Source organism: Stegodyphus dumicola, chromosome 1, assembly GCF_044657685.1.
Source record: "Stegodyphus dumicola isolate Sdum_Otavi_A_Nest chromosome 1, ASM4465768v1".
NCBI classification, from domain to species: Eukaryota; Metazoa; Arthropoda; class Arachnida; order Araneae; family Eresidae; genus Stegodyphus; species Stegodyphus dumicola.
In genome coordinates this window covers 211,880,885-211,905,970 of record NC_140768.1, presented here as the reverse complement: position 1 = coordinate 211,905,970, position 25,086 = coordinate 211,880,885, and the positions used below count along the sequence as shown (strand labels likewise).

The following is a 25,086-nucleotide window of genomic DNA, read 5'->3' as shown; positions in this document are numbered from 1 at the left end:
TTACATGAAGATAAGCCCCACAACGGGTCGAGCTGCAATAGCCGCTAGGCCGAACACTGGTAGTTCGGTTCGGTATCACGTCTTGGCAAAAAGGCTGGCTGCATGGGCATTTTCGTGATTTTCTCCATGTGTAACATGGATAACAAACAGTTTCCCATAGGAAGTCCTGCACAGAATATCCTTCCTTTTCCTTATAGCGCCTAATAGCGGAGCACGAAATAATAAATAAATACATCAAAACAAACTATTAAAGTGAATACGGAACGCTTTTTGTTTCTTGCACTGATCGTATTATGCAAAAATTTCATTAATTCCTGTAAATCATGATAATTATTGAAATCATGCTTAGAAAGTTCGAGAGTCATTTTTGCTGGTAGATTTTTTTAATATTATGTTCGTCAGTATTGTTCTGTATGTTTCCGATCTCACATTCAACCTCTAAGCATCTAATTTGAGTTTGGCGTTCATAATAAATGTTTTGAAGAGCCTGAATATAGAAGAGTTTTTAACAGAAGTCAGATTTAATAATTTGACAAGTGAGCACTTATTAAAATTCTTCTTTGTCCAAATGATTCAGAAATTAATTTAACAGCCTGTTAATAGTTATCTGGAGGAAAACCTTTAAGACTAAAAATAGTCCTATAAACTAATAACGACTTTAAATAGCAAAATTTATCAACCTCAGTTAAATTAAAATTATTATGCATAGAATTTTCGTATTGATTTCAAAAGTTCAAATGTCTATAGTTCTATGAAGGCTCTCCAATAGAATGGAGAAATGGAAACTTTAGGGAGTTTAATTCTGTTTTCCAAATGCACAATTTTATTTCCTACATGCACATTTTCTAGGTTCAGTAGCTTTCACGTTTTATAATTTCTTCTCAGCATTGTACTAATTTCTGAAATAATTATTTGCAGTCACGTTCGTAAAATTTGTTCAAAGGGTGCGGATGTGGCAGCATTCGCTTCGTCCGATGTGTTTCATTTTTTTTCTGTTCTTAACTTTCTATTGAGAGCTTGGAAAGTCCAGAACAGCAGGACAGAAAGATCTGAGATGTATGAAGGATATGTTTAGGAATTGACTCGCGGTTTGTTGCAAAGGGCTTGTTGATATACCTATGGTACAGATTTATCTTGAAGATAAAGCAATTTTAAAATCACGAACTCTAGTATTTTTAATGAATGCTTTTGTTAGATGAATTTACAGAATTGTCAACAAAGTAATTTCCTTTTGTAGTCTATTTCTCAAAATAGTATTGGTATTACTGGTACTATCCCGAGAAATAAAGTGATGTTATTGGTGATCATTCTTTTCATGAAGGGCGGATATTTTACTACTTTCTGAAGAAATGTTTGACAGCTTTCAGCACTGTGTCGTTTCTCTTCTTCGTAAGATCTGTAAGGCAACATTTAAGGTTTTAACCAGCTGTTTTATGTTAATATTCTTTGCTGTCGATCTCGTTTCTGTTTTCGAAGTTTCTAGCTCGTGTGATGTTCAAATGTGGTAGAAAGAAGAGACTATTTTCAGGAAGATTTTAGAAGGCAGTATAAAAGCGTGTTAACCTGGTTGAGGGCCACGTTACTAAATTGAGTCTCTTGCTTTTAGTATTATGTGGCGTTGAATTATTCTCGCCGTTAGGCTTGTTTAGGCCGACTTTAGGTCAGAAACAGCTTGCGCGTTATTTCAGTTGTGAAGCAGTCAAGTTAACTTATTTTCATTAGCTTTAATTCAACCATTATCTATAATTTAAGCTATAGTTGTTCGCTTATGTAACCATGAGCTGGTGCGGTCTGTTAAACGTTATTCGAGTAAGTAAAAGGGTCCTTTACACACTTTCCCTGTTTCTGTGGTACTTACAAGACATAACGAAAATTCGCCACTTACCTTTTAGAGTTTGGGATCTAGCTTTTGTTACTTAAGAATACCAAACTCTATAGAGCATTTAGCATTTGTTTTGTGCAAATGGGAGAGACGCTTAGCCAGCATCTTTATATTGATTGGAGGGATTAAGAAGTTTATCCTTTGGTATCGAAGTAGTTTAATTTTTGCTATCAAAAGATGACAGACATTCACCATTTAGTGAGCTGAATGCTTAAATTACCATCTGGTCAACGTCCGTCCTGCTTTGATAATGTTTTGGCTTTAAAAATGCTTTCAGCATTTACTGAAGCTAACAGACGCTAAGTTTTAGGTTTATTTAGCTCACCTCTTCCCTGAAATGCTTAACTGTAGTTCGCCTATTAAAAACTAAGCCATGAAATTCCAAGCGATTAAAATTGTTCTGCTGGTTGCATAGGAATTCTCGTGGCTTTTCCCTGTATTCTCTGTAACGTGAATAGGAACCAGTTTGCCTTAAAAAGTCTTCCATGAAGCATCTCTTCCTTTAGACAGATAGCCATCGAGTGATTTGCCATATTCCAAGCAATCCAATCTTGTGTAACATTTCTTTCCTAGAAATCTTTTATAAACTGAAACTCTTTATAGCTCTTTTTACGTAACTCGGCGTAAAATTTACTTGCAATTTTATACCTGGTAATCAGCAACATGTTTCTTTCCGCCATTGTATAGCGCACTAATGTGAATTATTATATTATACTGAACACACAATTCAAAAGTGCGTGTCTGCTTCCTTCACGCGAACACAGCATAGGTGCCGCACTGTTCCCACACAAAGAACACGTCATTCGAAAATCGTTTCTACAGCAACGGCAAAAGTTTTCCAAGCTATATACATTCGGAACATCCGTCATGTAGCCTTTCTTTGCTTATCTGTAATTGGCTGTATGAATGTTTGTCCAATTTAAATTTAGAAACACATATATTCCGTACATAATTTATGTTTTTGATTTATATTTTAATCCTTTCTTAAAAGACAAGTATTTGATCATATATATATATATATATATATATATATATATATTTATTTATATACGTCGAATATGTCTGCATATAAAATCTTCATTAAGGGGTGAGGGAGAAATAAAACTGTGACACCAGAAATCGACGAATCATTGCCAAGAACGCGAGATGTTTAATACATGTATTAGATTGCAATAGTACGCCTCATTCGCGCAATAGAATAAGCAGCGTGCTTCGTAGCAATATTTTGATATAATTTAATGCCGATAAAATTGTTAATAAATTATTTGATGGTAAAACATCGGCTTTTTATTAACATTATTCTTAACATTTATTACGCTCGCTTCGGCCGATTTAAAAGTCTGGAAACAATTTTCTTTTTCCGAGATAATTGCTGAAGTCGGAGCTAAACGTTTTACACGAGGAAAACTAGAAAGCGCTATAGAGGTTTGAGAATAATGGGCGCCACTTTGAAATTTGGTTGATTTTTAAATTGGGAAAGGGCTTATGACACATGAATTAAAAAATCTGATGTGTACACCACATGACTTCCTTGTACGGAATATTAAATTATACGCATTTTTTTCTTGCATTTCATTTAAACTTATTGGATTGAATTAAATCTACTTCGCCGACAGCGCATAAACCACAATAGAGTAAATGCATTTTTTAAAATCCACTCTAGTATTTGTTTACTATAGCGACACTCTGGCGCTAGATTCACTTAACAGTATTGTATTTCGTTCATATTATAACTCATAATGCACAAAATTTATATCATTTAAAGAATAGAATTATCTAATCGTTGCCACATGTTCTATTCAAATACTATAATAAAGCTAGAATGATGTATAAAAGAAATTGAGCAAATAAAACAAAAATGATACAGTTTTTCACAGACGATTGTGTATTTCTCATTCAATTAATTCAGTTCTCACTTCGCGAGAAGGCAAAAATACATAAAAACTCAAAATATCTATATTAAAAATTACGAAGTAAATCTTAAACACTTATTTCCTCGAAATAATTCCAGAAAGGATTAAGCATGATTTAATTGGCAATAATAAATGAAGGCGATAATAATAATGATAATCTTTGTTGTTGCGAAGCTAAGTTTCTCTAGGTTGGCAACAAATCCACTAGTCTGCTGTTTCAAATGTAAACAATAATGGCCGGCATAAAAAAAAAGGCTTAGCGGCACTTAAACAACTTTAAAATTGTTGATAATTCTAAAAGTATTGCATACAGATTTACTAAAGGCATAAAATCCTTAACCGGAAGATAAAAACAACATAATTCAATAATTTTTAAAGCAAAAAATGTACAATTTATAAACATATAAGAGTAAAGAAACTGAGATCACTGAGCCGGGTAACAGAGTGGATATATATATAAATATATTTATATACGTTTGGTGGGCCCGATTGCAACCAAAATACGAGGTGCACATCTAAATGTTATAGCAGTCCTATATACAAAATTTCAACGTTCTGAGGCTACTCGTTTTTGAGTTATGCGAGATACGTACGTACATACGTTCGTACAGACGCCACGAAAAATTCTCTTCAGAATTCATTTTAAAGCAGTTTTATAATTTTTTTTGGAAGAAACGAGTCTTTTATTCTGTCCTTACGTACAGATATCACGCAAAACATCGTTAAATTGCATTCGATAGCGGTCAAAATGGATATTTTCGTTGAAATATGCTGCCTGAAACTTTTCGCGATTACAACACTTTCTTTTTACTTCGCACAAGGAAGTAAAAAACAATTTTTTCATTCAGTTGGCGTTTTGATATCTGTTTTTATTAAAACAATAATGTCGTGTACAGAGTACTATGTATTCCTAGCATGGCTAAGAACGAACTCGGATCATCCATATAAGTGAAGGAAAAGGCGTCCATGATGTTGCCCATCATTATAATAGCTTTCTCTCCGATAGAGAAAATTGTAGCTCGAACGTAAAATTTTATCTGTGAGTCTTACTTAAAACGTAACAGCCTAATTTAGGTTAAAGTCAGTGTTAAGGTGATTTATCTCCAGCAAGAAAGCAAAGATTCAAAAATCAAATTGGATAACAACTCAAATTGGATTTTTTGTACTACTTTGATTTACAACTCAAAATGGATTACAACACAGAACAGAAAAGCCTCTAACACAGAAAAGCCATACAATTGCAACTCTTAGCATATAGTAGCTAACTTAATTGAAAATTTAATTACCTGATATAATAGGCATCTGTAAATAAGCTGGCTATAATTACTAAAACTCTAATTCAGCGCTTATTGATGAAAGGGTTAACACCTTGCAGTCAGAGGCAGCACAGAAAGAAAGTTCAAGGCAATAAATAGTTCTGTTATTCAGGAAGTGATCTTCGCTATTCATATGTCTAATTGAGAACTAGCAACATTTAAATTAATGCCACCAAATATAAAATTGCAAGTACCTAAAAACTGGGACTTTTTGTTAACTTAGGAACTTCTTGAATGCTTCATAATTCATTTAAAAGTCATAAATCATAAATTTAATTTCATTTCTGTTCATAACATGATATGTTTATGCATCGGTGTGAAAAATATTAGAGCGTGTTGTCCTAAAATTAGAACTGCTGGGGCTGGTTTCAGGAAATCATCTTACAGATTTTACTTTCGTGGTCAGTAGCCGGAGCCTCACGTATAGTATTCTGGTTGACCGCTCCAACGGAAAGCAAGGATGCAGAAGGTCAGCAGTCGTTTATAATTATCTTCTAAAGCTCACCAAACAAAGCATCCCAGGCATCTTAGCGGAAGTTCCCAGCCATTAATTTTCAACTACGCTTGAAGATGTGAGCCTTCAACTCAAGCGCTTCATTGAAAGATATTGTTAGCGTTCTTACGTATTCATTACGTGAAGAACACGAGCTTGTCTTATGCTTATGTGGAACGAAGTGCATTTAGTTGAAAATTTATTTGATTAATTTTATCATTCATTGAATGAAAAGAAGACTTCGAAGCTCAGATTCGTCAGGAATTTAAACAAAATCGATTTTTTACCCTCTTTTATCGTGATTGTCCATCGTTTATTATTATTCCCTTGCAACTGACTTACATGTACGCGTTTAGATGATATTAAGAGCTTCCCTTATAGCTGTTTTTGGTTAATGGGATTTTTTACTGTTACCTGAACGTATGATGAAATTCGAATAAGTATTGAAATACAAGGGATAAATACAAGGAATTAAGGAATTGAAATACAAGGATATTTTGGGAAAAATTTTTAGAAAATTATTTTCTTTTTCTAATAATGGATCTGCTGAAAATAAAAATAAAAAATATGACAGTTTGAAAAATTTCTGGATTTTTTTTCATATAGAATGTTTTTGGAAATTGCTTTTTATTGATACAATATTTTACCCCATTTGATTAAAGAACAGAATAAAAGTAAGACTCAAATTTTGCAGACTCATGTCTTTAAAAGTTCCGAGCGCGAGGTTTTAATGAGACGTTACATGCAGTAACTTAACGTTTTTATTGTTTGTTTTATCCCTGAAATGGTCCAACATTTTTTGACCAAATAACGAGTACGAATAACCTATTAAAAGCAAAAAAGAGAAGAGGCTTCAGAAAAAAACCTCGTCCAAGGTAAAATTAAGACAAAATAAAATATGATCAGGTGATTCCTGAGCAGCATTACACTTGATGCAGGCACTTAGAAACTAACTGTCCTTGTTCATAGAAGAGACTCGTCAAATGTCCATTGGCAAAACGTGATATGCAAGTCTGCTGGCTTCAATGACCCCAAAAAGTAGGGTGCCATCAGGTACTGGAGAGACACTCCAGAGATCTCCAGAGATCCCCAGAGATCTTTGGAGAACACCTCACTATAAGTGCAAACCATAACTGACTTGACTAGGAAGTCTAAAGCAGCAGCCTTTGCCAGAGAATCCAAAATCTCGTTGCCTCTAATGTCCACATGGGAGGGGATCCATTGGAAATATATAGCTTAATGTAATTGAAGATATATTATTCGTTACAGAAAGACTATATATTTGGAAGGTTATTTCTATGAATTAAACCAGAATTATTAGGTTAGGTTATTTGAATAGTAAAGCATATAAAGGCTATCTGTCTAAGGGAATGAAAGCCTTCGTAGCGGAATTTCTAAAGGTAATTGCTTTGTGTGCCGTTACGGTGCCGAAAAATCATAAAAACCAAGCATTCAGCCAGCCCGTTTGCTTGAATTGGAACCCGGATCAAACAAGCACTATTCAACAATTTTTAACTACTCGGTCTTTGTGTGGGCAAATTAGAACTGAGTAGTGTTTCTGATAATAAATAATCAAGAGTTTATGTATTTAAATTATCAGATAAATTATAAAAAGTAAGAGAGTGGGGATAAAAGGTTTATAGGCGAAATGCGCAACATGTAGTATTAGATAGGTTTTACGAATTTTACATATGTTAATTTAATGCTTAGAAAATATTCTTCGGTGAGGAATTCTTACATGCCATCAAGCATGGCTTTGCGATCTAAGTTGTTAGCACAGTTAGTTAAGAATAAGAAGCTAACGTTGTTCGAATCTGAGTGAGGGTACAGTTGATTTTTCACGTTTCCTACTCCGAAAAATAAAGACTTAATAGTCTGCACACTTTCATCTTTAAACAAAAATCCTTATACAGTTTGGCTAAACTACGTTAAGTTTCAAGTTTTTTAGTTATCAACAACGCACATGTTTTATTACTTAAGTATCACGCCGCATTCTCATTGCTTTTAGTTCTTTCATAATTTAATAGAATATCTTTTGATATTTGATATTGAAAATGCTTCATTTTTGTTATTTATGCAAGTGTGAATGACAATGAAGTAAAACTGCGTATGAGATAAATCTGTTCTGCACATCCCTGTTGCGAAACCGATATTATCTTAGTAAATTCATGAAGAAAACTATATTTCTCTTAGTAAATTCCTTCCATATTCTCATAGAACGTTAAACAGGAAGTATTTACAGAGAAAAAGCTTATATTATAATAAATTACACAATAAAATATTACCACTATGTATTTTTGCTTTTTTACGTAAGGAAATTAACTCGAATTTGAGAAATTAATGTTGAAAGAGTTTCTTTGTGAATGAAAACTTTTTTCGTGCTGAGGTGGTTTGAAAGAGAATAGCGTGAATGGCAGAATTATTACTATTTACTCATATAGAGTTTCATTAAAATCAGTAAATTATAAGCATTCAGTGAAAAGGAAGACTTTGAGACTTTCGAGAATTAATATGAGTTGAATGAATGGAATGGGCTACTTTAATATCTTTTAAAAATGACTTAAAAATGGAAATTTTTTTTTCAGTAATTTGGAATTCCAATTGTGAAATAGGAATAACTTTTGGGATCATCGCATTTTCTACTAATTTCTCAAACTGCTGTACTTTTTAGCCAAGTCTTGGACCTTGATGTTTCGTCAGGATAATATATGATTACGAATGAATACCCTAACTTTTACCTAAGAATTAAAAGATGTTAATTTTAAAGCAAGATTTCAATATATGCTTTGTATATTTCTTGATAAATTCTCGAAATAATTTTCGTCTATTTTATTTTGAAAGCTAAATGCAATAATAGATGTAAGAGAAATAAGCCAATATGAACTTAAATTGTAGGCAAAATTCAGTCATAACTTAGTATTAATTACAAATGAAGAATACTGTATACATTTTAAGAGACAATTTGACGGAAGTCTTTCTTTGTAGAGCTTCCTATAGAGACTTAGCACAGTTGTTTCATTGTATGTAATCAGGATAAAAAACTAATAAATTGCGATTTTCCCTTATATACAAAATATAAACTTTATTTATTATTAAAAATATTTTTACATAAAACGAGAAATTATATCAAAATATTTAAGATTTACTTTGTAACTTACTCTTTGCGTACTTTATTTATTTATTAAATTAATTTATTTATAAAGCTAATTATTCATTTTGTAGTTGTAGTGACTGTTGTTGCATTTGTAACGACTTAAAAGTTGCATCTGAAAGATTACTCTCCAAAAACAATCCTTTCCTAATTAAATGGTATATAGACATAATTATAACACGGCCAAAAGAAATAAAAAGTATCACTAAGTACTCTAAAAATCTACAGTAGTATTTCATTTCTTTAGATTGAAAATCCAGTATGTATATTCAGATTTTTCATTTTACCTGTCTACAATATGTAAATCTTCTACAGCTGTAACCATAATAACATGAACGATAGAAATTGGAAATATTTTATTTTAATCCTTCCATATTATTAGCATTAAAGGTTTTGAAAACTAAGTCTCCTGCATCAGATAAATTATTTAGTGGAAAAATATTGTGAGAAGCTGAGTATGTTGTACAGTCACTAGGATTTCTTTTAAATCTAAAACCTTTCAGATTTCTTTAATAATAATATTTATTTAACTTTTTTCCCTTTTATTATTAGTCCAAAGGGAGCAATTTGCCTAGAAGGACTATTAATTTCGTTTTGACATTTCGACGTCGATCCACAATAAGCGTTGTTTCACTTTTCAAATTGTTGCCACCAAATATTATCGCCCTGCATTTTATTTAAAGAAATTAAATGATGAAGAATCTGCATAAATGTATGTATGTTTCTGACACTGGGATAAAACAATGATACCTAGAGCTATCAAAATCTGAATAACGCAATCTTCCATAGAATATAGGCGTGTGGAAGACCTAATTTGAATTTGAAATTTGTTTAATTATCGATTTTATATTTTGTAACATTTCAACGCATTTTTGATTAACAAACTAAACGATTTCAAAGCGGGCAATGACAATACTGTACGAAGAAAAAAAACATTTTCATCTCCAGAGCGCAAGACTCTGTATGGGAAATTCTAAAGATATGCTCATTTTAAAATTATTTTGCGATATTGCTGTTGAACTGAATTTTATGGTTTAAGTGCGAAGAACATGGTATTTAATAAATAAAGGTAACACACAAAATGTTAAGAAAACGCTCCTTTGGACGTAATTTAAAATCTGAGACCTTTCGGATTTCTTAAAATGTTTTTTAATTTTTAATTCAATTTAATTAATTAATTAATTAATTTTTTTAAAGCAGGAAACGCGAAAAATGTGCTATGCCTTCCCCGGGACTCGAACCTGGACGTCTCGAATACGCTTCTAGTAAGCTTCCAGTTACACCACGAAGGCATGCGGAAAGGTGGGAAGTACCTGTTCTCATCCGATCACCGATGTAAAGCAGCATCGGGCGTGTCAGTATTTGGGAGGATGACCTTTCATACTTCCCCTTTTAAAAGGAGAATAGGGATTATGGGACCCAATCGCCAAACCCTGGTGGTGACGAATTATCGTCCAGCATCTTTTAGTTCTGGCACCACTTTTAAAGGCATTAGGGTTTTTTTTTCGAAGCAGGAAACGGAAAAAATGTGCATTGCTCTTCCTGGGATTCGAACCCTGGACCTCTAGAATACACGTGGGATAAAATACCTTATAAAGTGATCATTAACACATGAAATCTATTCCAACGTGAACTGTAGCGAAAGTACTAAGTTTTCGCAAGCATTCACGGTTATAGATTCTTACTGGGAATAATTACAAAGGTCATTTACAAAGCAGCTTTAATAAACTGCCAAATGAAATTTAATGTTAGATATTTACTGAAAGTATTAGTTAAAACACGTGGTATTTAAATTCACAAGTTCGAATAGATTACTATGCTATATAAAAAGTAAAGCACAAATAATATAATTTTTTTCGAAAGTGACACAATAGGGAAATAGTAATATTTTCAAATTATTACATGAAGGACAATATTCGGTGTGCAGTAGTTCATTTCTTCATTTTTAATAAGTTCTTTGGGGTTAGGATTATTTATATTATGCCAAAGCAGACGAACGTTATTGCACTAAGGGGAATGATACTATGGTAGAAAATGTTTTAAGTACTTGGCTGTTATAAAGGAGGAAAACCCCAAAGGAATGAGGAAAGCTACAAAAACTTCCCCTGTTTATATCGCTTGTGAGCCAAGTTACATTTCTCATTAAATAAATTTCTTTATTCAGCGACTGAGCGGTAAAACTTTTAAGCACTTGTAGTTCGAGCGGAATGCCTGATGAACGGAATCATTGCATGGGAAATTTCGTAATTTTTCTTCATGCATAACGTGAACTGAGCCAATTGTCCCTAAAGAGTCCTTTACGAAGGCATCCTTCACTTAGGTATCTTTTGAGTGATCTGCCGTACACTAAATTAATCCTAATCTTTAGAAATCACAAAATAAAAATTTTAAAATTTAATTATTATTACATGTAAAGTATCAACAATAAAATTCTTCCATAAACTATCCCAGCAATTTTGACAGATTTAAAAAAAAAATTACATAAAAATGGAGCGTTATGCGTAGTGGCTTGGATATGGTTTTAATGCCCAAATATACAAAAAAAAAAAAAATACTTTGCTTTTATATGATAAGTATTTTTTTCCGCTTTTCAGCATTAGAATTAAGCAGGGATTATTTTTATCGATTATAAGGTATTTTCTACGTCCATTCCGCATGCCTTCGTGGTGTAACTAGAAGCACTCTCCACAGGTATTTTGGAGGTCCGGAATTCGAATCCCGATGACGGCACCACACATGTTTTCACGTTCCTTCATCGATATAACCAAATGATGTTACACGATGATTTATTACGCTATTAAAGATGTCTATATCAACACTTCTTAAACATTGCTCATTCATGACTCCTTTCATCATCGACAGTTGTTTTTATATGAGATATTGAATATGAGATAAGGATATAAAACTGAATATTTTCCCATAAATAATTTGTTTCTTCGGTAAGGAGTGTACATATGAAAAGTAATAGTTTTAGGATTCATTTCAAATTTACAAAAATTATGAAAGAAATAAGTTTTAATTAGATGGGTATGCCGCAATTTTGTTGCTTAGGAAATTGCATTTCAGTGCAATATTTGTCCCTTCTGGACATAAAAGCGTCTTCGTTGTTTTTCAGCGTTGAACGACGTTTGGAATTTTAATAAGCATTTAACCTGGAAAGAGTCATTTTACATAAGTATGTGGTGTTGAATGGCATTCAACGCCTTTTGAGAAAATTGTGGGAAATTCAGTTCTAGCTCAGATCTTGTATTGTCAAGGATTTGTGCAGAATCTCAAATTTAGAGTCACTCGATGAAGTTCCTTTTCAACTTGATAATGGCTGAGGATTAATGTCATTAATGTAAATTAATATAATATTCATTAATAATATAATATTCGTTAAAATTCTCATTTATGTAATTTGTTTAGATGAAGACATTTAAAATTAAAGTTTCGTGATCCAAACACTTCGCTTTGGTACCTCATTTATCCTCGTGACCCACAGTTTAAAAAACGCTGGTCTAGATGGTACTAGTAAGAAGTTGAAGTTATTAGTGTTCATAGAAACTCACCTTTTCTTTTAGTCGGTTTGTATTATAATGCATTTTGGGTATTTTATATACTTAACTACATTTAAAAGAGTTATGTAAGTGTAATACTAGTTTTCAAGAAATATGTTACGAATAAAATTGAGTAAGATGTAAGAATTGGATCGCCGGCTAATTTAACTTTTTCTTTTTTTTAGGCAGACGTTTCATCAAAAAGTAAACACTCCCAGCTGGCTATCTTCCTTTACTCGATGTTCACGTTTCTCGTACAATGCACCGGTGTATAAAAAGGAAAGCGGCGAAACTTCCGATAAGAAGATAAGAGCGAAAAAGTTAAAATGGCAGTGGTGTAGGTGACTTGGTTCAAAGGAAAGGAAGCCACCTTCCCCAGGTGAATGATCCTTCTCTTCTACGCATCATTCCCTCCTAAGGAATTGTTTTTAGTGGGAGCTTTTATCACGCTGTTGTGGCACCATTATTCCGTTGCTGTATAAGGGAGGGGGAAGTGTTAGAGCAAATGCGGGAAATTTAAGAGGGGCTAATTATTCATAATTCACCAAACCCGGAAGCGGTTGCTTGGAAATAATTGCCATGGTTATTGATTGTGAGGCGTTTATGGTTGGGGTGTTAGTGGGTTCAATATGAATGCCTAGATGAAGGAATGCAATTCTTTCATCATTGAAAACATTTTTAAAAAAAACTTTATTTGTTTTCCCACAAGTTGGCCATGTATCTTTCAGGCAAAGAATGTTAGCTTGCAGCCGTAGCTTCTTAATGAATGTCTTTATATCTTTGGGCGAATTAAGTAGTTCAAACCAATTCAACTGCTTTCTAATGCTTGTCGAAGCATTTTAATTACAAAAGACAAAATAAAAATGTAGGCTGAAAAGTTTTGTGAAGAATTCGTCAAAAGCTTTCTTTCTTAAAAATAAGCTTCAGTATTACGTTTTCGTAAAACATTGTGCAAAGTGTTATCATCGAGGCTATAAATAACGATAACACTTTCTTAAACAGCCAAAATATTATAACTTATTTAAGACTTCAGTTTGAATATACAAAATTAAAAAAGAATGCAGCAGGACAGAATTTTACTACTTATTAATCTAGATAACTTTTGAATTGTAATTTTGAGCATATTGAGGCATATAAGGAATTATATTGAGCCAACAGTCTTATTTTTAACTGAGCACATCAAACAGCACTAACAACATAGTACTACACAGTTTTTCAAATTGTTCTTTACTAATATTGTTATCGTTGTTGCGACTAATCTCACTTGTCTGACCTTATCAGAATAAGCCCACGAAATTCATCATGGCAAGGTAGTCATCATGTAGGTGACAGTACGAGTTTGCCCAATTCCACCTCAATTTTGACCCGGAAGGGTGTCCCACTTGTCTTTCCCTATCACCAGTCCACAACAGAGAACTTCCGGCTCGCCATAGGTTTAGAGTGCCCCCATGCCGCAGAGACACTATACATTTACAAAAACACATGCCTTCTCCGGGATTCGAGCACGGGCCTTTCGGTATAGTAGCCAGAATCCCTAACTACTATCCCGTTTTGGAGGCATTAATATTAATTATGCTGTTGATGATTGAAGCATTTATGTCCAGTTTAACATTTAAATGAATTGCTGAAATTAATAGCTGTCTAATGGTTTTATATTACTACAATTTAGTTGAGAGACAGCTTTATGCTTTCCGTTTAGTTTTTTACATATACAAATTTTCTGAACAGCCGAAAATATATAATACTTTATTTTATCCTAGACGTCTAGTTTAAAATTTTATTTAAAATGAATTTTTTAAATGTTAGTACAAAACAAAAATTTCCTGTAATTTATATGAATCCTTTCGCCTAACAGATGATCTTTAGTATACCTATGTTAAACGACTAGTAGAATCTTAAAAAAATTAAAACCACCAAATATTCAACTCAACTATGAGAAACAACAAACTGTGCACAAACTAGTAAGAAGGCTTATTATGTGAAAAAATACAAAGGACTCTCTAGAGCATGTGTATGTACTTTTAAAATTTTCTTTTCACTTTAATTTTTATCATAATGTAAATTGGCAAGTAAATACATTCAGATTCACCCATTGAATTCGTTTTATGTAAGCTATTATATTTCGAAGAGTAATGCTTTTTTTTCCTAATTGCTGCCGTTCCTTAATGAATAATATTAGTATGACTGAAATCCTGCCACTGAAAATGAGTAGTCTGTGTATTAATTAGTTAACCTGTAGAAACATTAGGTATTTTTTGAAAGCAGGAAAGATGAAAAGTTAGCTACGCCTTCGCCGGGATTCGAACTGCGGAACTCTCAATTATGTGCTCAGCGTGCATACCTAATCGCCAGATCCTGAGTGGGGAGAAATCATCATCTACCACCACGGATATCTGTAATATTAGGCCCAGCGTGCTACCATTAAACTACCATTAAACTAACTAAAAAATAAGCCCAAAACAACAAGGGATGTAATATGATGTTTTGCTTCACATTACAGTAATAGATTTAGAACTACCATTAAACTAACTAAAAAATAAGCCCAAAACGTATTTTGAGACACAAAGCTTTAGTATTTTATAGGAAGAACCAGGTTTTTCAACAACTAGTTTTAGGAAAGTGACTAAAAAAAGATTTCATAATTTTCAACAATAATTTCAAAAAGTTCACCTGAAGAGCAATGCATATCATATCATGTATAATTAAAATTATTTTGTGTAAAGTAAAGAACATTTTTCAAATTTTCTGTTATTTTAGTAACTGCGTATTTTCTGCTGTTTGTCTGATATTATTATGGATTAATAATAAGAGATTACTTTATTTCTGGCTGCTGCTTTTTTGAAATTGCTTTATTTTTTATGCATATCTGCAACAATATGTTTATATTATTGCAATATAAACATATTTTTTATATGTTTTGAGAAATTAAAATTTTGCAATAGTTTCTGAAAGTATACATATCTTAAACCGAAAACAAACGTAATTTGAAATTTATTCGAATGGAATTCCTTAACCTAAATGCATGTATTTATTATATTATGTAGAGTCATTAGGTATTTTTGATACGGGAGGTGTGAAAAATGTACAGTGACTTCGGCGGGACTCGCACCTGGATCTCTCGAAAATGCGCCGAGTGTGCTATGTGCTACCGTTACACCACGAAGGCATGCAGAAAAGAGGGAGAAAATACCTTACATACTCCCCCTTTTAAAGGGTGACTGGAAATTAGTGAACCCAGTCGCTGTTGGTGAAGAATCATTATCCACCACCTTTTAGTTCGGGCGCCACTGTAGAGACTTATTTTTGATACGGAAGACTTGAAAAATGCGAAATATCCTGACCGGGACTCCAACCTGGACCTGTGGAATACGCGCCGAGGGTGCTACCGTTACACCACGAAGGCATGCGGAAAGGAGGGAGAAAATACCTTATATACTTCCCCTTTTAAATGGTGATTGGGGATTAGTGACCCAATCGCCAAATCCTGGTGGTGAAAAATCATCTTTTAGTTCGGGCGCCATTGTAGAGTCATTAGGTGTTTTTGATACGGGTGACTTGAAAAATGTACAATACCCTCGCCGAGACTCGAACCTGGAGCTCTCGAATACGCGGCGAGTGTGCTACCGTTACACCACGAAGGCATGCAGAAAGGAGGGAGAAAATAACTTATAACTATCTTATCCGAATCTGTGTTAGCAAACTATGTTTATGTCAGTAAGACTTAAGTTTACACTAGAATCTGCAAATATAAAATTAAGAAGAAAAACTAAAAACACCAAACAATTCAAATCTAAAAAAATTCAGGAATTTTCCACCATCTTAGTGAGTTTCATTTCCTGTGTTGTTGGCGTTTGCTACTCATACAATGCTTCGTTTTCTAGGTTATTAATTGCTGAATACTGGAAAAAAATTACAACACTCATTGATGTTAATTTTTTCCTCTTTTTAAAACACTAACACTTCTTTTAATATTCTCTTTTCCAAGAACCACCTATTGCGCCTTTACCTTTAGGCGTAAACATCAGTGACCAAAACGACACAGGTACAGAGCTCTTGACCTCTCTTGACACGTCCCTTTTGACGTGAGTTTAACGGAGGGTGACGTTCAAAGCGTTCATGCTCTAATTCATGCACCATTCACGTCACAAATCACGCTACGTAAGCCTTTTTTTCCTTCCCTGTGTCAGAACTTGTATGTTATTTTACTGCGCGTCCCACGAAAAAAACCTCTACTATTGCAATAAAACTGTTGGTTGGGATTTATGCTTGCTTTTGAATAGAGGGTGGAGAGTTTTAAAGCTGGCCTCTCTGAAATTAAAAGTTCTTGCTCTAATTTGCTTTATTATAGATATACACACACTAACTCATACAGCCATTGCAGAAATCTGTAAGAGGTATGGAACATAAGCATTTACTCATAAAGTGATTTTGAAGCGTTGATAATCTGAAGCCTCTAAACCAAATTTGGTTGAAATAATGCGGTCCGTAATTATAGCTCAAATGAAGTTTAACTAACCTTGGACGAGTGCGTTAAAACGACCAGTCTTCATATTTTTCGAAAACTTTTATGCAGTTATAAATATACAGAATTTCCGTTTTAGGACATGTACTTGGTTCTCTTAAATGATTTGCAATTATGTTTTTTCGAAAATAGAATTAGTACCTGTTTTGAAAAAATAAGACACGTTATGATGGATTTCTATTACATGAGAGTCCAAACATTTTCTTATCTGTTAAGAATATAATTGATGTAATAAATATGGTGATTATTCGTTGATACTGTAAAGTTTCAAATGGATAAGAAGTGTTAAACTTACATTCCTAGCCAGCGTTCCTATTTGAAAATTTAAAGAAGGAAAAGGTTTCCAACCTTGGGATGTTTGACCCAGTCAAATATAAAATATAATAAAATCTTTTCATGGTTCCACATGATTAGGGTGTTCTGTGGAGGTAGTCGGTTGTCTTACACGGGTAATTTTTAAGATTAATATATATTTATATTCTCAGAAATGCTGGTCTTTTTTTAGAACTGGTAGAACACGTTGGAAGAAGCGAAACATACTTATTGAAACACCCTTATATAAATGAGCGCTCTTTTCCTTGTGTGCCTTTTGTCACCCATTTTTCAGAAACTAAGAAACATAGTTGGAAAAGCTATCGCCACATTTTATAAGAGAATTGCTGCACTCTCACTGCATGAACTGGATTGCTATCTGAACATTTTTTGAGACATACATGGCACCGATAGTGAACTGGTTTGTAAAGGATTTTTTTTAAATACTTACATGCCTTTTCTTCCCTCCTATATGAGTATAAATGTAATATTCCTCTTACTGCTTGTATAACCAAGTAACTGAAAGTTTTCTGTCATTTGCAAACACCTTTTTCAAAACGATAGTAAAGGTATAAGGTATTTCTCCCCCCTTCTTGGCATGCCTTCGTGGTGTAGTGGTCTGCACGCTGGGCGCGTATTCCAGAGGTCCGCGGTTCGATTCCCGGAGAAGGCGTTGCATATTTTTCATATTGTCTGCTTAAAAATAAATACATAATATCTCTATAAAGATATAGGTAAAATTAAACGTTACATATCCGTGTTCGAAATGTCGAAACTTTCGAGAAGAAACCTTTGGTGTGAACCATTTCAGAGCCAGTAAATAACTCTACTTTGAAGGTAAGAAATCGATCTATTCTGAAAAGAAATCATTTGATAATATTACGATATGCGGATTTCAGTTGTTTCTTCAAATACTTTTGTATCATGCTTACAGATATCTGCTTTTCGTTCTCACACGGATCCAACTAACTCATACTGTAAACTAGTTTAAGTCCTTTTACACTCTGATCTTGTGATTAGTCTCAGACTTTATTACTTATATACGGAGACTTCAACCAAGTCAGGATAATTTTGGAGACTACGAGCTTTTGTTCGAAGGCTGCTTTGTTGTGGTCTTTCTGTACGTACCTTAGTTATTCAGGTTACTTTATTTGCACCATAAACCTAAATTTAGATAAATTGTTAATCAACCATTTAAAGTGACTTTTAATTTTTCTGAGGGGTGAAATTTTTACATTGGAATACCTGTAAGTTAGACGGCACCGACTTTAGGCTAAAAATGACGATTTTTCGAAATCACGGCAGAGTAGATTACTGAGCTTTATACAAACCTCTTATTGAAGTTACACATTACACATTCAGTGTAGTACTATTGGTAATTGTGCGAGAAGAACCAAACTATATTCTAAACTGATCTCTGCGTTTATTAATCAGGGCCTTTATATTGAATGATTAGGCTTAGATAATTCAAAGGAAATATAAAAAATACATAACACCCTTTAAACACACTCAGATTACTGCAAGCTACCTTCGATAGGTTAAGCGTTATGATATGTATATTTCCAACTTTATAAGTGGACGTAAATGCCATCCCATGTTGTCGTCATAACAGAGTAACAAAGCAGTTGTCGTAAGAGGAGGAGTGTCAGTACAATTAAAGTTCCCATTTTAAAAGTGCAAAATATTTTGAGTATAAATATATTTTTTTCTGAATTTCTTTAAGGGTTTTTGCAACGAAATTTCTTATTCGCATGCGCAGTAAATATTCATAGTTAATTTATGGAAATGAATGCTTATCGTAATAAAATGCTAATGAATTATCTTAGATTACTAAAGTGTTATTAATCACCATCCCTCTTGCATGCTGTCGTAACGCAATGTGGTAGTATATCCAGGTAGCATTGGAAAATCCGTGTTTCAATTCGCAGCGAGGTCACAGTTAATGTTTCATGTATTCCCCCCCCGAAAGCTGTAATAGTCTGCATTGTGATGTCAAAGCTGAAGTATGGTGAATGGTAATTCCCCACGACTTAATTTAATCGACTGGTTGTCTTGCTTTTTTCAGTGGCCCTTAAAATCGGTGTGGATATGAAGAATTATAGCGTTCTCTCTTGCATCCTGTCATGGTGTAAGCTGTAGCACATCTAGCTAGCAATTTGAAGATTCGTCGTTCTAATCCTGCCTAAGGTAGAGTTAAATTTTCGTGTTTTTTTTTGCTCTGGTATTTAAACGTCCTTAGATAAAGAAAATCATCTGCTGATCAAATCAGAATTTCTGCGTTATTTTTAATTTAGTGCTTTCAGTAATTAAGCATTTGCTTGATAGTTTTAAAATGTAATTTTTGACGCTTCATTTAGTAATATATATTCTGCTTCCAAAAACTTGATTCTTTGCAGAGGACTTGATTACTTGCTATTAACAGATGTTTCCGTACAGTCTTGTCTAAGGTGATCTGCGTGTTGGTTGGTGTACCGCCTCTCTCGCTAAGTTACAAAATTTATTATGATAAATTTTTGTTTAGACATGGACCTAATTCTTGTATTACGTATGAAAATACGGATCTTCGTAGTAGCGCTTTTGAGCAGATACAAAATAATGGTATTCACCCTCGAAATGTATTCGGAATTCCACTTTATAGAGATATTCGAATTGATGCAGAGATTGAAATTTATACTGATGGCTCGGGATATGAGGGGTGTGTCAGCGGTGCCTTAGTGGTACTTTTTTATGGTGTAGAGATTGATTCTAAAAAAGTAAATATGAAAACTATTAATTCTGTATACCAGGCAGAAATTTATTCTCTAAAAGAAACCTTCCAATGGAATGACTCACATTTGCGAGATTCAATTAATCTATATTCGGACGCTTTGTTTGCCCTGCTGGCGCAAACACTCATAACAATAACCCGCCCGACTCAGAACAATGAGCTTATGAATGAAATCAAATGTTTATATAGAAAACTTGGAAGAAAACATAGATTATACCTGCACTGAGTTAAAATGCACTCTGAAGTGTGTGGTAATGAGAGGGCCGATGCACTGGCCAAAGAGGCTGCCCTGGGGAAGGGAGCCTTTTGTCATGATGTTCAAGACTCAAGGAAAAAGGCTATTACCATTATGAAACATCATTAGTTGAAACAATGGAAAGATAGGTGGGAGACATCTGAAAAAATATTAATTATTTAAGACGTATACGTATAAAAAGTGATTATTATGAATGCCAAATAATTACCAATCATGTTAGGTTTTTCGCCTATCTAAACAGATTCCACCTACAGGAGAACTGCTTATGCAAAATATGTACTTCTTACGGAGATGCAGTTCACTTTGTCGAGGACTGTGTGCGGACAGGGAGTGTGAGGGCAAAGTATGGATCATTTCAGTGTGCAAGATTTGAATTAAAAAATGGAAAGACAAGAAGATATGCTAGGGAATGCTATAATGAAAATTATTAATATGAATAAAAAGACTATTGGAATTGAGAACTAGATCTACTTTTATTTTTATTTTTATTTATTTATTTTTTGGATTGGGCGGGCCTCCTTTTAGTCATATGACCGGCTTATGCCGGCTAGAAGGACTGAGTAATAATAAGCGTTAGGCTAATACTAATATTCCGCTTTATATTTTATATCTTATTTTTAAAATGAATTACTGCAAAAGCATAAATGGTATAATTCTTTCTGAAATATTCTAGAAGGAATTTCATATTATAGCTTTATTGTTATATGCACTTTGGTATGGGAATACGTGCGTGAAACCATTTGCTCTTTTTCAGATTATTCTTGTTGCTTCATTTAAAGTTATTATACAATGCATCCTTTCTTAAGTAAGTATTCCACCAAAAAATCACAATGCACGACTTATTCTGTAAAACAACTACAGAAATAGGCTGATTGTAACTAGCACCGAACCAGTTTTCAACAGATACTATCCTATTCTTAGTATTTAAATAGTACTATCTATAATAATGAAGCAAGAAAGATTCTAAATATAAAGGTTGTTAAATTTGTCTAAAGATAAAGCATTCAACCACAGCACAATGACATATATTTGAGAGAATATATTAAACCTATATCATTATGTCAATTTTAGTACGATATCACATTTCAGACTTGCCAAATACTAGCGCCAAATGCAAAAAATAACACAATCCTCAGTTTTTAGCTTTCCTGTTGTCCGCCCTTTGAATGACATTAAGCCTATTTTCAAAGGAAAAAACAAAGTGCATGACGCTACTTGAAACAATCCTCCTACGCCTTCTTCTTGTATTTCCTATTTCATCCACGAGTTTTCGAAATGTTAAAAAAAGAGGTTTAATAATGAGATAGGCAGATATGGTGAAAGCAAAAAGAAGTTACCTTTGAAGTTTTTCTTTTTTCATGTTTTGTACCATTCACCGTGCTGAGAGATACGTTTTACAAACGTTTAGGAGATGCTTCATATCTTCCTTGCGGGTAGCAAAGTTGGCGGAACGATTCAAACAGAAAAAGAGGCCAGTGACATTTTTTCTTGCCTTTGGGTATTCTTTCGCTGAACTGGAGGAATTATGCACAACTAAATTAGATGTGCAGATTTGCAAATAATCATATTACTTGTCGCGAAAATGCAGAATAAACCCCATTTTACTAAACGTGTTGAGCAATCTCAGATTTTAAAATAACATCCCCCTTTAGTATATAGCATCTCAGTCTGTTGGGAGGTATACATTAAGTCGAGACTCTTAAAGTACTAAGTGAATTATCGTTATGTTTTCTTAACCAAACAGAAACGTGACAAGGGTGTCACTTTTATTAAGAACTTTAATTGTTGAGCAGAAAGAATTTCTTGTGCTTACAAAACCAACGTGGCATAACAAAAAACAAACAAACAATAAAAACTACTTAGATGATAGAGCAATGTAACCAACTGTAAAATTTTAAATTAGAAAAAAACAGAAAGAGACACAGCATAATTTGTAGAGACATAAGGCATTTTTTTGGAAGCAGAAGACGAGAAAAATGAGCAATGCCCTCGCCTGGACTCGAAACACAAAACTCTCGAATACGCGGCGAGCGTGCTGACCACTACACCACAAAGGCATGCCAAGAAGGCGGAAGAAATACCTTATATACTTCCTCTTTTAAAGGGAGACTGGGGATTAGGGGACCCAGACGCCAAATCCTGGTGTGGTGGAGCATCATCATCTACCACCTTTTCTAGTTCGGGCGACACTGTCGTTAGGTTATTTTGAAGCAACAGTATATGAAAAATGAGAAATGCCGTCCCAGGGACTCGAACTACGGACCTCTCGAATATGCGTCGAGCGTGCTGACCACTATAACTACGAAAACATGCTAAGAAGGCCGGAGAAATACCTTATAAGGTTAAATTTTGTCAAAAAATACTTTGACGAAGGAGCGTAATTCCGAAGGAGCAAAAGAACGTAATTTGAAAGAGAAAATAACCAATCACAATGAATCCTCTTGTAGCGACCACCTTTCTACGACGACTATTTTTGAACATTATTTCTGAGAACAGAGACACACGTCTGGATTGAGTGTCATATATTTGGAGTGGACTTATCCTCAGAAGAGGAAAAATTTTAGAAAGACTTAGAAACTGAAGGCTCACAGAGATGGTCGTTTAAAGAAGATATATTGCATCTGTTGAAGTATCGTGTTAATAAACATTTATAAAAATAAAAATAAAAAACTTTCAGAAATTTTCAGAGGATTAAACTTAAAATTCTCGGAAAATAGATCAAGATTTTTCTCTTTTATACAAGAATAATCAGGTTCCTTTCAGATATATGAAATTAAATTAATTACGTCTATGCATGCCGACACAAAAGCAATTCTATTTTCTCGAATAAATTGTATGTAGATACTAAAAGAAAATAACAGAGATTGATATTTTGCTGTCTATGATAATCACAAAACGCAGTAGAGTTCTGTGAAGATTAATGTATAAATGGTAATTAAAAATTCTTAAAGAAAATGCAGGTAATGTAAAATTACATAATCAGATATTTCTGGTGTTATCCCTAAAGAAGACAACTTTTCAACTTTTAACATAATTTAGATAGTATATTTTAGCATTTCATAATTTTTGAGTGTATAAGTGTTTATTACGTTATGAAGTCTTAATGTAGTAAAGATTGTTAGGTTAATTGCTTTAAAGTAATGCTCCGATTTTTTTTTAAATTTCATCTTTTGGATTGAACATCTCAAAATTCTGTTTACCATACAATAAGCTATAGAGCAAACGATTTTAAATATGTTCTTTCTTAATCTATTGAAACCGTAGATGCAAAAATTTATGATGAAATTTTCTTAAATATCACTGACTGAAATCACTGAAATGTGACGCTTTAGAAGCTAGATGACCCAACGCATTATTGTTCTCTCCTGATTTGTGGTTCCTTATGTTATAAACAGAAATACTTCCCAGAGAAATATGCAAAACAATAGCTTATTCTTGTTTTGATTAAAATGTGATTAGATTTTGTGTCAAGTACATGGCCGGATTTTATTTCGTTGCTGCGACATATTTCTTCTTCTTATCCGCACTTTGAAATGGCATTACGATTTCGATGCAGTTTAAAATAATTAAATCTTGTTTCATAATTCTATTAGATTGTGTTACATGTTATTCTAGTAATATAATAACGAGAAAATGTTTCTTCTGAAAGCATTAGCAGACGTGGATATATTATTCGACTCAAAAGAAATATTTTAAAAATTACAAAAAAATAATGTAATGACGATAATATGATGGCGTAGTATGGAAAACGTTTGTTTTGCTGAGCATTATGATAATTTCAGATATCTGTTCAATTCAGAAATTGAAAACTTTTAATAGCCAAAACTTGGTGAAATAATGCTTAAGCTCGACTATTTTGTTATTCTGTTTTGCTTTATGTTATTTTTACAGCAGATATTTTCGGATTGATTCATATTTTAACTATTTCCTGGGCACTCCGTTACTTTTAGCTAAAAAATTAGAAGCATTTTTCGCTTTATGACATGCTGCACCATCATGCTTGAAAAGCTAATTTTTCAGAATACAAAACCTGTTTTGAAATCACATATGAAATATGGTATATTGTTCTTATGTCACAGTTCCTTATAATTAGGACTATATAATCCTTCAATATATAATCCTTCATCCTATATAATCCTTCAAGTGTAATTTTCTTAGACCGTCATTGTTAATAACGTTCCAGATTATATCTGATGAGATCCACTTAAGACCATCTTCAAGCATAGGCCTATGGCGCCAGCTACGTTGTTTTTAGAAACCGCAGTTATATTTCGTTTTTAATTATTAATGTGTTGAAGTTAAGCAAAGCAAAGCTGTAGTGATCACTTAGGGCACCGAAAATGCTGGCGCCTACCCTGAGGCCACTACTGGCCGAGTAGTTAAGACCGCTGAAGATAGGTAGTTTGATCCGAGCCTCATATTCGACGAATTAGCTTGGTACATAAGTGTTTTCGCAGATTTTCTCATGTGAAACATAAATATGGGCCAATTTCCCTTAGAAAATCCTCTATGAAAACCTCTCCTCTTAGCAGATACTCTTGTATGTGCTTTTTCATATTTAGATTGTAGGGTTTATATTTATTTTAATTAACATTTATTTAAATTTTATGCTATCTTTCTTGTCAAGCCTTTACTTTCCCCTAGAATTGCCAATGCCAGAGTATGTAAAAAATTAGTAGAACGCGCAGAGTATTCAAATTTTAGCAGAAGTAAATTGAGTTAAATAGAAGGGAAATGAGATTGTAAGTGTGCTTCTTGAATCACGAGCGTGAAGGTTGCTTGGTAGAAAGTTTAAGAACCGCGCGTTTCGGCCTGTGTGCCTATTTCGACAGTTCGTTGAATCTTTCAAATTCTTAATCAGAAACTTTGCTGAATCTCAGCTGTATCTTAGAACGTGGTTAAGTTAGTTACGATTATAGAGCCTCGTAGATAGTG

At 33.5% G+C, this 25,086-nt stretch overlaps 1 protein-coding gene across 6 annotated transcripts in view; it reads left to right on the top strand.

Annotated features, from left to right (window-relative positions):
- The window catches only part of LOC118190737 (uncharacterized), a 272,297-nt gene that overhangs the window by 92,756 nt on the left and 154,455 nt on the right, over window positions 1–25,086 (top strand). For 4 of the 6 annotated variants that reach the window (XM_035361504.2, XM_035361502.2, XM_085825162.1 and 1 more), the window contains one exon: window positions 12,480–12,673. The exons of 1 other annotated variant lie outside the window; for it this stretch is intronic. The gene's annotated coding sequence lies outside the window, so the exon portion shown is untranslated. Of the gene's footprint in view, window positions 1–12,479; window positions 12,674–19,193; window positions 19,316–25,086 lie in introns of all 6 variants that reach the window. One more of the 6 variants, XM_085825149.1, reaches the window with a different exon arrangement.